This window comes from Halichoerus grypus, chromosome X (genome assembly GCF_964656455.1).
Source record: "Halichoerus grypus chromosome X, mHalGry1.hap1.1, whole genome shotgun sequence".
NCBI lineage: Eukaryota > Metazoa > Chordata > Mammalia > Carnivora > Phocidae > Halichoerus > Halichoerus grypus.
This window is the reverse complement of record NC_135727.1, coordinates 24,864,497-24,880,507: the sequence shown is the minus strand read 5'-3', so window position 1 is coordinate 24,880,507 and position 16,011 is coordinate 24,864,497.

The window sequence follows — 16,011 nt, the reverse complement described above, 5'->3', positions numbered from 1 at the left end:
AGAAAGACAAAAATACATACCATGGGAGAACTGGTGTTAAGCACAGATACCATGGACAAGAACATGTTTTCAGGAGTAGAGGGTTTACCGGTCTGTTGTAGAATCTCCTCAGTTTTCTGGGTCATCTTCTTGAGGTCTCCCCAGGTCATGAATTTGGCCTTGTGGGTACTGGGGAGGAGCATGATGGGCAGCTGTTTTTCTTCTTGATTCAGGTAACTCATCTGAGGGACTGGATTCTGGCTGTGCCAGGCCATGGTAATGTTTAACATTTCTAGTGGGGATCCACACTGGTCAGTCCTTAGTGGAAACCCAAGCATAACCTCACCCCCACATTATGAGTTCTACTGGTCCTTGCCAAATGCCTATGTTTGGGTCCTTCCAGAGTACTTGGGCACATGTTTTTGATGGGGAGTGAGGTTTAAAATATTTTTTGACCCAGAGTTTCAAAATCAAAATTTTTAAATTAAAAAGATTTAGAGTAAGCAATGCTTTCTGTAATTCTGCTATAGGACCCATATCTCCCTCTTTTTATTTTATATCATGCATTTAAGGGTAGAATGTGCTCTCTCAATAATAGTCTGATTATGACTGATTTGTCTCTGAATAGCTTGCTGTAATTTATTGATGAATTTGATAAAAGGTTCTTCGGGGACCTGCTTAATAGAGGCAAAAAAGCCTTGAGGAGTGCCCTGATCAGGGGATCCATTCCCAAGCTTGTTTTGCACAAAGAGAGCATTGGTCAAAGACTTGAGGGTCCGTAAGAAGTTGTTGTCCTACATCTACATATGAACCTCTCCCCTGAAGCATATTAGCCACTATAGGAACTCCTGCTAAATGATTGAGCAGCTTGTTGTTCACATAAATCGTCATATTCAGTATGCCAGACCAAATACTAAGGGGCCTCAAGTACTGCTTTACATAAAAGCTTTGTTTACAAATGAATACTTTATCACATTTCTGTAAATCATTGATATTTTAAGAGAAAGTTTCCTTAATCTGGAAGAGCAAACATTAGAGAATCAGCAATGTTTTAAATAAGGGTCACAAAACTGTTAATAATCTTTTAGTTCATTTAGTCCCATATTACTAATTCTTGTTTAATTTGAATGCAGCTTTAGTTAGTTCTGGAAGTTTTTACCCATTTAGTTTTTTAGATTTTTTAAGGTATCAAAACCCTGTATTTGTCCTAAGTCCTTTATATGAATTTCCTTGAATATGAACCTCATTTTGTAAGAGAATAAAAACAATTATAAGTGAAAAAACTCAGAAATGGACATTGATAATGATCTGGTATGAGAATTCTTTATGATGCAATTGACAAGGAAACTCAGTTATTTCTGTGACACATGAAACACTTCAATAGCCAGAATACTGAGTGTTGATGACCCTATACCAGAAGGTAACATACCAAACAAGTGTAATTAGTCAATGAGACTTTGTTCATGATTTAAATCTTGAGGAAGTTTGTAAAGCCTTAGAAAGATTTAAAGCACATGCCTAAATAGGATTACAGATCATTACAAAACTCAATTTTTATTTAACCAAGGTGACAATAAGAGATTCCAAAGACAAATATGTAGGGTTATATAGTTGTTAGCAAAACTTAGCTCTTTAATATTGAGAAGTTTTAACTAAGTAATTGAAGACCTGATAATGACATAACATAGAAACTGGTTTTCTGGGCAGACAAAAGAGAAAAAAAAACTTTGTTTACATTTTCTTATTAAGATCAGACCAAGGATTCAAGAAAACTTTTGCCTTTTGAACAGAGAGAATTTCAATCTTATACCACTATACTTTTAAAATCCTTTTAATCTTTTTTTTTTTAAGATTTTATTTTATTTATTTGACAGAGACACTGCAAGAGAGGGAATACAAGCAAGGGGAGTGGGAGAGGGAGAAGCAGGCCTCCCGAGGAGCAGGGAGCCTGATGCGGGGCTCGATCCCAGGACCTTGGGATCATGACCTGAGCCGAAGGCAGACGCCCAACCATCTGAGCCACCCAGGCGCCCCTTAAAATCCTTTTAATCTTAAATCCATCCTGACCACACCTAAAATTCTTTTCCAAAGATTTCCCTTCACAAACCTTCTACAACTGTCCTTTGCATTCAGATTTTGTCCCAAGCCATTTGCTTCCAAATAACAATCTCATTTAGGACAAAATTACCTTCTTTTACCTTCAACAAAAATGCATTCCCATTCCTTATATCTTTCTTACATATCTCCTACTTTTCTACATACAGGGTTGTTTCCCTTATTTCCATCAGTCTTACATTTAGTAGAATTTTGCATTTTTTAAAGAAACCTTAGTCTCCAGTGAAGACTAAGTAGTAACCAATTGTGAACTGTCACACCAGAATTCTTTAGATGGCAAATTTATGAATCAATTAAGAATGAAACATGTTTACCAACAGATTTTAATATCCTTAGTTTCTGTGCAATAAGAAGTCAAAAGTACAAACCTACACTCAGTAATCAATGATTTAACACTTCATCCCATTTGGAAAAGAGCTAGATGTCCAATGAATTCAATCTTGTTTATCATCCAAGTAAAACTTTAAAGTTTCAGATTACCAAAGACTTTGAAAGCTGTCTTAACTTCCATGAAAACTTTAATGAGACAATTAACCATCATTTTAGTCATCTTTTTGGTAACAAATTTCAACAGAGAAAACATAAGCTTATTAGACCTTTAGTAAACCTCGATAGAATAAGTTTTACATTTAATGCTGATAACCTTAAAGACATGTCTATCTTAATTAAACTGACAAACTTAACTTAGTTCAAATACCGAATTATGTTCCACTTGGATCCTCCCCATTGTCAATATTTACCTGAGACACTGGTGGGGAAATCTAGAGTGGGGGGTATTAGGTCCAGGGGGTGGTCTTCTTGCTCCTTGATCGTGAGGGGAAAAGGAGCCACGGTGCTCGAGGTACTGAGGATGGTCTAGAAGACAGTTATGCAGGCCACACCCAAGGTGGTACAGAAACAGAAGGGGGAGGGGAAGGCAGAAGAGGCTAAGTGCTGCCAGAAGGCAGAGAAAGGGTTCCAGGTTCTAGAGTTCATTAGCTTCAACAAAGGAGCAAATGTCATGTTTTCCTGCCAACTAGGGGGAATAGGTAGTCCATGTCAGGCCCAAGAAATACAGGGAATTTCCCCAAAACAAAGGAGAGGGAGTTTTGGCAGCTGCTTGGGAATATTCCTTAAAGTCCCTGTCCTGAGGTATACTTAACCACAGTTGTCTGCAGTTATAGCCATTAACCTGGGAAGTGAGTGAGGGAGAAGCCCCCACAACTATTAGGAAGAACAGTGAGAGAGAGACTCAACAGTCTCCTTTGTCTGGGATGGCCTATGTTTTCCTCCAGTAACCTGGGTTTACTCGGAGGAGGCCTGTTTAGATAATTATCATCCAGTATGTCAGGAGAGAGATTACTAGCCAAATGCATTCAGGCAAATACATTCTACAAGAGGCCATTAGGTCCTGGTGTAGAGCAATGAAGGCCTAGGTACAAACAATGAAGGTACCCTAGGTCCATTTGCCGTATTTCATGCAGAGGAGATCTAACTGAATAGATCCCTCTGAGGCCATGCAGTGTTACAGGAGATCAGTCCTTTCCTAAGTTTAGCAATCTGATTTGTTTCCAGTGGTTTAGAAGGCATCCCAAGGGAGAGTCCTTGGGAACTGAAGAAAAGAGAAGGTCCATTACCAGAAAATCCCCTTAACTTCGAGGTGGCGTCCCACACAGGATATGTCAGAGGTTCCTGGTGTCAAAGCAACCTGAGGTGTCCCCCAAACAAAATCACTATGTACACCACCACTGATATAAGCCCCTGTAGGAGGGAGGCCTGCCCTCCCCTCTGCTTCCCCATCACATTCTAGACTATGATGGGTGCTGGTGTATGGACCAAAATACCATGCCTTGAAGGTCATGCTGTGAAGGTCATGCCTTATTATACCTTGCCTTGAAGAACCCCTTACCTGGTTTTTAACCCATGGAAAACACTAGAAGTTTTACAAGGGGAAATTATCCAATTTTGTAGCTTAAGTAGTTAGTAGAGGACATTGACGGAAAACAGTAAAGATAGAAATCCATCATGGTCCAAGCAACATCCCAACACATGTAATCTTTACAGCCAACTTCCCTAGGAAATGGTCCCCTGTAAGTATCGCTTCCCAGATGTAGCCCCCAGTAAGGATCGACTAAGTGGGGAGCAAGAAGGGGGAAGGTGGTGGAATTTCCTAGTCAGGGGAAAGAGGGAGATCTTCCTCTTTGTTGGGTCTAACTTGAGAAGTTAAAGGGCTAATTTGGGGAGCCGAAGGAGTCCTAGGTTGCCCTTCTTTTTCTTTAAAGATGTTTGAGGTGTCCTTAGTATGTAAAAGGGCCAGGGCAGACCTGATTAGACCCTACGTAGTAAGGGAAGCAAGGAACACCTTTTTACCTTGTTTATGGCAATATTTCAAGTTCTTTCCAATTCTCTCCCTTACTTCTAAATCTAAAGTTCCTCAGTCAGGGAACCATGGATTCTGTTCAATCACAATTTCCTCCATTACAGAGGCCCGCTCACCTTAAGGGGCTATTTCTCATTTATAGTAGCCCTGTTAGCCTTTAAAAGTTGCTTTAAAACCCTAATATATTGTCTCTGTTCAAGAGAGAGGTTTTTCCCCATATCTGGAGTACTTAGAGACCTTTTAATTCCATAAAAATACCCAAGCCTGAAACTTCCCCAACTCAGCCATGAACCAATGCCAACTTACTGCACACAGACTTTTCGTTTTTGGGCTGTCTGTATGGTGTCCATTGCAAGACGATCACATCAGGGTCACCACTTGACAGGAATGGCCAACAATCCCTGTACTGATGGATGAAAGATTACTCTAAACTTTGCTGTGAAAGAGAGAAGGCAAGGGGGTCAACACTCAGAGATGAAGACTCTGCTCTTCTTTGCTCACACTTTTATTCGTCCTTCAGGATAATCATAAATCTTTATCACTGTTTCTTAAACACGTGCTGTGTGACAAGGGGTCTCACCAGAACTAGGAGGATCTGCTTACAGGAAAGATATGATATGCTAATCTCCATGTTCTATGAGTTCTGCTAAACATAGCCTAGGGGACAATGCATACATATCTTAGATCATAGGGCTGCTGTTTAGGTTAAGAAAGCCTTGGGAAAGGCAACTCCCTGTGGCATTCCTACAGCTGAGTGGTCATGCAGGCCTCAGCATTCCAAAGTCCTACGCCCTTCTCCAAAATCTTCCTTGCCCTCAGTGGCCTCCATGTTACATTTTAGCAAGCCAGGTATTATGGATGATTTCATGCTCTACATTAACCCCAATACTAAACATTTTTCCTCCACAGACTATTTCCCAGTTCAATCAACTTCTGTGCATGAGAGACAAGCAAGGCCTATAAGGAATAAGAGGGCACACATTTCATAACATATACCAATTCTATGTGAATCAGACCTTACAGAGATGATATTTAATGAGCAATGGTGCCAATGAAGGCATTTGTAAATGTCTACCTTCTCATACTATATCAACTGCTACTTAAAAGACATGCAAAAGGTAAACCCCAGAAATGCTTTCTACCTTTGGACTTTGTGACACTATTTCCTGATTTTCCTCTTACTCACTTTTTTCAATCTCCTTGTTATAGACTGAATGTTTGTGTGCCTCCAAAATTCATATGTTAAAATTCTAATGCCCAATGTTATGGTATTAGGAGGTGGGTCCTTTGGGAAATAATTGGGTCATGATACTGGTGCCCTCGTGATTGGGATTAGTGGCCTTATAAGAGACCACTAACCTTTCCACCACGTGAGGACACAAGAAGTTGGTAATTTGCAATTGGAAGCAGGATTTCATCAGACACAGAAATCTGCTGGCTCCTTGATCTTGGACTTATAACTGTGAGAAATTAATGTTTATTATTTGAGCCACCCAGTCTATGGTATTTTTGGTATAGCAGCCCAAATTGATGAAGACACTCCTCTAAATGTTGCTCTTCCTTTGTGTCTTAAAATTAGGTGTTTTCCAAGATGTCAACCATGGCTATCTATTTTTTCTCCATATTTTTCTGAGTCATTTAATTGATTCCCAAAGCAGAATATTTCCTTCCCAAGTCTATATCTTTAATCTAAACCTTTCTTAAAAGTTATAGGCTCCATTGGTCTAATGGCTTTATATCCAAATAGATGTCATACAGATCCTGTAAATTCAAATTTTCTTTTCTTACCTACAACCTACTTCTCCTCTTGTACCTGATATTTTCTCATTCACCATACCAGTCAGTCACATAATACTATTCAATCTACTTCATAAACTCACTTGAATCCATTCTTCCTACTATCTACACAGATGGTTATCTGGTTATCTCCAAACAACTTCTCTAACTATACTCTCATTCAGTATATGCCCCACACTGATGTCAGACAGATATAATTTGAAAATCAAAGTGTGTTGGGGGAGAGGAAAAGATGGCGGAGGAGTAGGGGACCTATTTCAACTGGTCCCTGGAATTGAGCTGGATATCTGCCAGACCACTCTGAGCACCCATGAAATCAGCCTGAGATGTAAGAAAATAGATCTGGATCTCTACAAACAGAATATCGCGGGTGGTTGGTTTCGAGGTAAGAAACAGGGAGCTGTGATTCCACGGGCAGATATCGGAGGATAAACGGCAGTGGGAGGGAGCCTGGCCAGGGGGATCCTACACCGCTGGTGAGCAACAGCCTCGTGCACTGGGGATGGGGCACAGGCTTGCAGACCTGTAGTGGCGGGGAAAAGACTTTAGGGCAGCCCCTGGGGCGGAAACCCAGAGTGGCAGGGTCACGCTGGCGAACTGGGAGCGGCTGGTGGTTTTAGAAGCACAAAGGGCAGAGACGTGCCCTGACCTGGAGGCAGGACTGGGAGCACTGGGGAGTGGTGCACAACCCAGGACGCTGCAGTTCATAACAGAACAGAGAGAAACAGAGACAGTGTGGCCTGGAGAGCTCACTGAAGAACAGACTGCAATCTCTCTGCTCTGAGGCAGAGGGTTGGAAATGGTCTCTTCTGCTCTGACTCTCAGAAGATATGGAAAGCTGCCAGGGAAAGCCGCCAGAGAATGAAAACCCAAAAAAACTGGTCCCCACTGAACCCATCCCCCTCCACAGGGGGGCAGGGCAACTCTGCCCAAACAGGGTTGCCTGAGTAACAGGAAGGCAGGCCCCTACCCCAGAAGACAGGCTGAGAAAACAAGAGGCAAGCAACACTAAGGTCTCTAGAAAACAGGTGCATCTTGTTTGGGTTTTGGTCAATATTTTGGACTCTATACATTCCCTCAACCACCCATCAGCAGAATGACTAGGATAAGGAACCCCCAAAATAGAAAAGACTCAGAGATTATGACTTATGCCCCAGATTTACAAATGGATGCAGATATAACCAAAATGTCAGAGATGGAATTCAGGCTAGCAATTGTGAAGACAATAGCTAGAATGGAGAAATCAATTAATGGCAACATACAGTCTCTAAGGGCAGAAATGAGGGCTGAATTGGCAGAATTTAAAAATGCAATCAATGAGATCCAATCTAATCTAGATAATCTAACAGCTAGCGTAAGTGAGGCAAAAGAACAAATAAGGGACCTGGAAGACAATATAACAGATAAAAAGGGAAAAGAGGCGGCCAGGGAAAAACAACTCAGAATCCATGAAAATAGAATCAGAAAAATAAGTGACACCATGAGACGTTCCAATGGCAGAATAATTGGAATCCCGGAAGGAGTGGAGAGAGAGAGAGGACTAGAAGATGTATTTGAGGAAATCGTAGCTGAGAACTTCCCTAATCTGGGGAATGAAACAAACATTCGCGTCCTAGAGGCAGAGAGGACCACTCCCAAGATCAAGGAAAACAGGCCAACACCCCAGCATGTAATAGTAAGACTTGCAAATCTTAGAACCAAGGAAACCATCTTAAGGGCAGTTAGGGGGAAGAAATTCCTTACATATAGAGGGGGGAACATCAGAATAACGTCAGACCTATCTACAGAGACCTGGCAAGCCAGGAAGGCCTGGCAAGACATATTCAGGGTACTAAATGAGAAGAACATGCAGCCAAGGACACTTTATCCGGCAAAGCTGTCATTTAGAATGCATGGAGAGATGCAGAGCTTCCAAGACCGGCAGAAACTGAAAGAATATGTGACCACTAAACTGGCCCTGCAAGAAATATTAAGGGGGGTTCTATAAAAGGAGAAAGACCCCAAGAGTGATATACAACAGAAATTTACAGGGACAATCTATAAAAACAATGTCTTCACAGGCAAAATGATGAAAATTAATTCATATCTTTCAATAATCACTCTCAATGTGAATGGCCTAAACGCTCCCATAAAATGGCACAGGGTTGCAGATTGGATAAAAAGACAGGACCCATCCATATGCTGCCTACAAGAGACTCATATTGAACCTAAAGATACATCCAGACTGAAAGTGAAGGGATGGAGATCCATCTACCATGCCAGCAGAACTCAAAGAAAGCTGGGGTAGCAATTCTTATATCAGACAAATTAGATTTTAAACTAAAGTCTGTAATAAGAGACACAGAAGGACACTATATCATTCTTAAAGGGTCTATCCAACAAGCAGATCCAAGAGTTGTAAATATCTATGCCCCCAACATGGGAACAGCCATCTACATAAGCCAACTGTTAACCAAAATAAAGAGTCATATTGATAACAATACATTAATTGTAGGAGACCTCAATACTCCACTCTCAGCAATGGACAGATCATCTAAGCAGAAAATCAACAAGGAAACAAGAGCTTTGAATGATACACTGGCCAGATGGACCTCATAGATATATACAGAATATTCCACCCTAAAACAACAGAATACTCATTCTTCTCAAGGACAGATGGAACTTTCTCCATAATAGACCACATACTGGGTCACAAATCAGGTCTCAACCAATACCAAAAGATTGAGATTATTCCCTGCATATTCTCAGACCACAGTGCTCTAAAACTGGAACTCAATCACAAGAAAAAATTTGGCAGAAATTCAAACACTTGGAAGCTAAAGACCACTCTGAGCAAGAATGTTTGGGTCAACCAGGAAATTGAAGAAGAACTTAAACAATTCATGGAAATCAACAAGAATGAAAACACATCGGTCCAAAACCTATGGGATACTGCAAAGGCGGTCCTAAGGGGGAAATACATAGCCATCCAAGCCTCACTCAAAAAAATAGAAAAATCCTGAATTGACCAACTAACTCTACACCTTAAAGAACTAGAGAAAAAGCAACAAACGACGCCTAAGCCACGCATTGGAAGAGAAATAATTAAAATTAGAGCAGAAATCAATGAATTAGAAACCAGAAACACAGTAGATCAGATCAACGAAACTAGAAGTTGGTTCTTTGAAAGAATTAATAAGATCGATAAACCACTGGCTAGACTTATCCAAAAGAAAAGAGTAAGGACCCAAATTAATAAAATGATGAATGAAAGGGGAGAGATCACGGCTGACACCAAGGAAATAGAAACAATTATTAGAAATTATTATCAACAATTATATGCCAATAAACTGAGCAATCTGGATGAAATGGAGGCCTTCCTGGAAACCTATAAGCTGCCAAGACTGAAACAGGAAGAAATTAACAACCTGAATAGGCCAATGACCAGTAATGAGATTGAAGCAGTGATCCAAAACCTCCCAAAAAACAAGAGTCCAGGGCCTGATGGATTCCCTGGGGAATTCTCCCAAATATTCAAAGAAGAAATAATACCTATTCTACTGAAGCTGTTTCAAAATATATAAACAGAAGGAAAACTTCCAAACTCATTCTATGAGGCCAGCATTACCTTAATCCCCAAACCAGGCAAAGACTCCATCGAAAAGGAGAATTTCAGACTGATATCCCTGATGAATATGGATAACAAAATCCTAACTAATAGTGTCCAACAATACATTAAAAGGATCATCCACCACGACCAAGTAGGATATATCCCCGGGATGCAGGGGTGGTTCAACATTCACAAATCAATCAATGTGATAGAACACATTAATAAGAGGAGAGAGAAGAACCATATAGTCCTCTCAATTGATGCAGAAAAATGATTCGACAAAATAGAGCATCCTGTCCTGATTAAAACTCTTCAGAGTATAGGGATAGAGGGAACATTCCTCAAGTTCATAAAATCCATCTATGAAAAACCCACAGCAAATATCATCCTCAATGGGGAAAAGCTGAGAGCCTTTCCCTTAAGTTCAGGAACACGTCAAGGGTGCCCACTCTCACCAGTCTTCAACATAGTACTAGAAGTCCTAGCAACAGCAATCAGACAACAAAAAGAAATAAAAGGTATTCAAATTGGCAAAGACGAAGTCAAACTCTCTCTTTTCACAGATGACATGATACTTTATGTGGAAAATCCAAGACTCCACCCCCAAATTACTAGAACTCATCCAGCAATTCAGTTATGTGGCAGGATAAAAAATCAATGCACAGAAATCAGTTGCTTTCTTATACACTAACAACACAACTGTAGGAAGAGAAATTAGAAAAACGATTCCAGTTACAATAGCACCAAAAACCATAAGATACCTCAGAATAAACCTAACCAAAGAGGTAAAGGATCTATACTCCAGGAACTACAGAACACTCATTAAAGAAATTGAAGAAGACATAAAAAGATGGAAAAACATTCTATGCTCATGGATCGGATGAATAAACATTGTTAAAATGTCTATGCTACCCAGAGCAATCTATACCTTCAGTGCCATCCCAATCAAAATTCCAATGACATTTTTCAAAGTGCTGGAACAAACAATCCTAAAATTTGTATGGAATCAGAAAAGACCCCGAATCGCCAAGGAAATGTTGAAAAAGAAAAACAAAGCTGGGGGCATCACGTTGCCCGATTTTCAGTTATATTACAAAGCTTTGATCACTAAGACAGCATGGTACTGGCACAAAAACAGACATATAGACCAAAGGAACAGAATAGAGAGCCCAAATATAGACCCTCAACTCTATGGTCAACTAATCTTCGACAAAGTACGAAAAAACATGCAATGGAAAAAAGACAGTCTCTTCAATAAATGGTGCTGGGAAAATTGCACAGCCACATGCAGAAGAATGAAACTCAACCATTCTCTAACACCATACACAAAGATAAACTCAAAATGGATGAAAGACCTCAATGTGAGACAGGAATCCATCAAAATCCTAGAAGAGAACATAGGCAGTACCCTCTTTGACATCGGCCACAGCAACTTCTTTCAAGATACATCTCCAAAGACTAGTGAAACAAAAGCAAAAATGAACTTTTGGGACTTCATCAAGATAAAAACTTCTGTACAGCAAAGGAAACAGTCAACAAAACAAAGAGGCAACTCACAGAATGGGAGAAGATATTTGCAAATGACACTACAGATAAAGGGCTGGTATCCAAGATCTATAAAGAGCTTCTCAAACTCAACACCCAAAAAACAAATAATCAAGTCAAAAAATGGGCAGAAGATATGAAAAGACACTTCTCTGAAGAAGACATACAAATGGCTAACAGACACATGAAAAAATGTTCATCATCATTAGCCATTAGGAAAATTCCAATCAAAACCACATTGAGATACCACCTTAGACCAGTTAGAATGGCAAAAATGGACAGGGAAAGAAACCACAAATGTTGGAGAGGTTGTGGTGAAAGGGGAACACTCTTAGACTGTTGGTGGGAATGTAAGTTGGTACAGCCACTTTGGAAAACAGTGTGGAGGTTCCTCAAAAATTTAAAAATAGAGCTACCCTATGACCCAGCAATTGCACTCCTGGGCATTTACCCCAAAGACACAGATGTAGTGAAAAGAAGGGCCATATGCACCCCAATGTTCATAGCAGCAATGTCCACAATAGCCAAACTGTGGCAAGAGCCGAGATGCCCTTCAACAGATGAATGGATAAAGAAGTTGTGGTCCATATACACAATGGATTATTACTCAGCCATCAGAGAAGATAAATACCCAACTTTTACATCCACATGGATGGGACTGGAGGAGATTATGCTAGGTGAAATAAGTCAAGCAGAGGAAGTCAATTATCATATGGTTTCACTTATTTGTGGAACATAAGGAATAGCATGGAGGACATCAGGAGAAGGAAGGGAAAAATGAAGGGGGGGATCGGATGGAGAGATGAACCATGAGAGACTATGGACTCTGAGAAACAAACAGGGTTTGGGGGGGGATTGGTTAGCCCGGTGATGGGTATTAAAGATGGCACGTATTGAATGGAGCACTGGGTGTTATACAAAAACAATGGATCATGGATCACCACATTGAAAACTAATAATGGTGACTAACATAACATAATAAAATTAAAAAAAAAAAGAATATCAAAGCATGTTAACCACTCGATAAAAATTCACCAGTAATTTCTTAATTGGGGTAGAGGGAGGAAGGTACAGAGTATGCTGGAAACCAACTCAGCATGGATGGCAATAAGATTCTCTATATTTTAAACATACATATTAAATTTAAAATTAAGCAAATATTAAATTATTCCTTAAAAGGAACAAATTAATTATTTTAAAAATTAGGAAAATAACAAAAATGCAAGAAAAATGTTTTAATAAAAAATGTTTAAAATTATTAAGTATATTATAAATATAAAAATATAAGAATATAAAAATTTTAGACAAAGAAATATACCCAAATGACAACCCTAAGACAAATTTACTCAAAAATATCATGTTAAGTAGACATGTGTAGGAAGATATGATCACAGACTACAAGCAGATTCAAAAATACACAATACTGTTTTATGGTTCTCCAAAGAAAGGGAACTAATAGAAGATCTATACATGTATGTGTGTGAAGAGAGAGAGGGAGGGGGAAAGGGAGGGAAAGAGAGAGACCTAGAGAGAGATATTTTGATGAATTTGCTCACTAAGATATGGGATTTAGAAAGTCTGTAATTTGTAAGCTGGCTGGCAAGGTTTTGAGTCCACAGGACAGGCTAGCAGGCTGTAAACTCAGGCGAGATTTCTATGTTGCAATCTCTTTTCCCCCTGTTTTATGGAGATGTAGCTGGCAAATAAAATCGTGTATCTTTAAAGTGTAAAACATAGCAATCAGACATACATATACTTAGTGAAAAGATTACCACAATCTAGTTAATTTACACATCCATCACCTCACATAGTTATTTTTATTTTTGTGGTGAGAATGTTTAAGGTTTACTCTCTTAACAAATCTCAATACACAACACAGTGTTATTAACTATAATCATCATGCTGATACTTAGAGTTTATTTATTATATAACTGAAGACATATATTCTTTGACCAGAATCTTTCTATCCCCCCCCACCACCTAGCACCTGATACCCACCATTGTACTTTCTATTTCTATACATGTGACTTTTTTTTTTTTAGATTCCCATATAAATGAGATCATAAGTACTTGTCTTTGGCTAATTTCACTTATTGTAATATCTCATAGGTTAATCCATGTTGGTATAAATGGCAGGATTACCTTTTTGTGATGGCTGAATCATCATCATCATCATCACATACCACTTTATCCATTTGTCCATGACAGACATTTAGATTGTTTCCATATCTTGCCTATTGTGAATAATACTGCAATGAATATGAGAGTACCGATATTTTTTTGAGATACTGATTTTGTTTCCTTTAGATATATACTCAGAAGTGAGATTGCTGGATCATATGGCAGTTCTATTTTTAATTTCTTGAGGAAACTCGATACTGTTTTTCATAATGGTAATAGCAATTTGCATTCCTGCTAACAGTGTACAGGGATTGTCTTTCTCTACATCCTTGCGAACACTTGTTCTCTTTTGTCTTTTTGATAATAGCAATTCTAACAAGTGTGAGATGATACCTCACTGTGGTTTTGATTTGATTTTCCCTATAATTAGCAATGTTGAGCCCCTTTTCATGTACCTGTTGTCCATTTATATATGATCTTTGAAAAAATGTCTGTTCAAGTCCTTTGCCCATGTGTTAATTGTTTTCTTTTTTTGGTATTGAGTAATGTGAGTTCCTTATGCATTTCGATATTAACCCGTTATCAGACACATGGTTTGTAAATATTTTCTTTCATTCCATAGTTTGTCTTTTCATTTTGTTGATTATTTCCTTTGTTGTGCAAAAGCTTTTTAGTTTGATGTAGTCCCACTTATTTGTTACCTGACTGATTTTGTTACCTGAGCTTTCGGTGTCCTATCCAAAATATCATTGCCAAGATCAATATCCTATGTTTATCCTATGTTTTTTTTTTTTTTCTGTAAGAGGTTTATGTTTTCAAGTCTTACATTAATGTCTTTAATTTATTTTGAACTGATTTTTGTGTATGGTGTAAGATAGGGGTCTAATTTCATTCTTTTGCATGTAGTTATCCAAATTTCCCAGCACCGTTTATTCAAGAGACTATTTTTCCCCATTGTGTATTCTTTTTAAAAATTTTTTAATTTAAATTCATTTTAGTTAAAATGTATATTATTAGTTTCAAGGGTAAAATTTAGTGATTCATTAATTGCATATAACACCCAGTGCTCATTACATCCAGTGCCCTCCTTAATACCCATCACCCAATTACCCCATCTCCCCATCCACCTCTCCTCCAGTAACCCTCAGATTGTTTGCTATAGTTAATAGTCTCTTATGGTTTGCCTCCCTCTCTGTTTTCCTCTTATTTTATTTTATTATTTTATTTTTCTTCACTTTCCTATGTTCATCTGTTTTGTTTCTTAAATCCCACATATGAATGAAATCATATGGTATTTGTCTTTCTCTGACTTATTTCATTTAGTACAAAACCATTTAGTTCCATCCACATCATTGCAAATGACAAGATTTCATTCTTTTTGATGGTTGAGTAATATTTCATTATATGAAATATTATATATATAATATATATATAATGTGATATATATATATATATATATATATATATATATCACATCTTCTTTATCCATTCACCTGTGGATGAACATCTGGCTCTTTCCATATTTTAGCTATTTTGGACATTGCTGCTATAAACACTAGGGTTCATGTGCCCCAAAGAAGACATTCAAATGGTTAACAGTCACGTGAAAAAATGCTCAACATCATTCGGCTTCAGGGAAATACAAATCAAAACCACAATGAGATACCACCTCACCTGTCAGAATAGCTAAAATTAACAACTCAGGAAAAAATAGATGTTGGCGAGGATGCAGAGAAAGGGGAACCATCTTACACCATTTGTGGGAGTGCAAACTGGTGCAGCCATTCTGGAAAACAGTATGGAGGTTCCTCAAAAAGTTAAAAATAGAACTACCCTACAGGCCAACAATTGTACTTCTAAGTATTTATCCAAAGGATACAAAAATAGTGATTCAAAGGGCCACATGCATCCATTGTGTATTCTTGGTACCCTTTTCAAATTTTAGTTGATCATATAGGCATGGATTCATGTCTGGGCTCTCTATTCTGTTCCATTGCTTTATCTGTCTGTTTTTATACCAGTACCATGCTATTTTGATGACTATTGCTTTGTGGTATAGCCTGAAATCAGGAAGTATGATGCTTCCAGCTTTGATCTTTTTTCTTGTGATTTAAGACTGTTATATCCTCCTGATGAATGAACTCCTTTATCATTTTATAATGACCTTCTATGTCTTATTGCAATTATTGTCTTAAAGTCTATTTTATCTGATATAAATTTAGCTACTCATGCTTTTTTTAAATTTCCGTTTGCATATGTATTCATTTCCCCTTCCCTTCACTTTGACCCTATATGTGTCCTTAAAGCTGAGTGACTCTCATGCAGGCAACATATAGTTGGGTCCTATATTTTTATCCATTCAGCTACTCTATGCCTTTTGATTTGAACATTTAATTTATTTCAATTTAAAGTAACAAATGATAGGTAAAGACTTGTTAATGTCATCTTAATTTTCTCTGCCTATTTTGTAGTTCCTTTCTTCCTCTCTTGTTGTTTTCTTATAAAT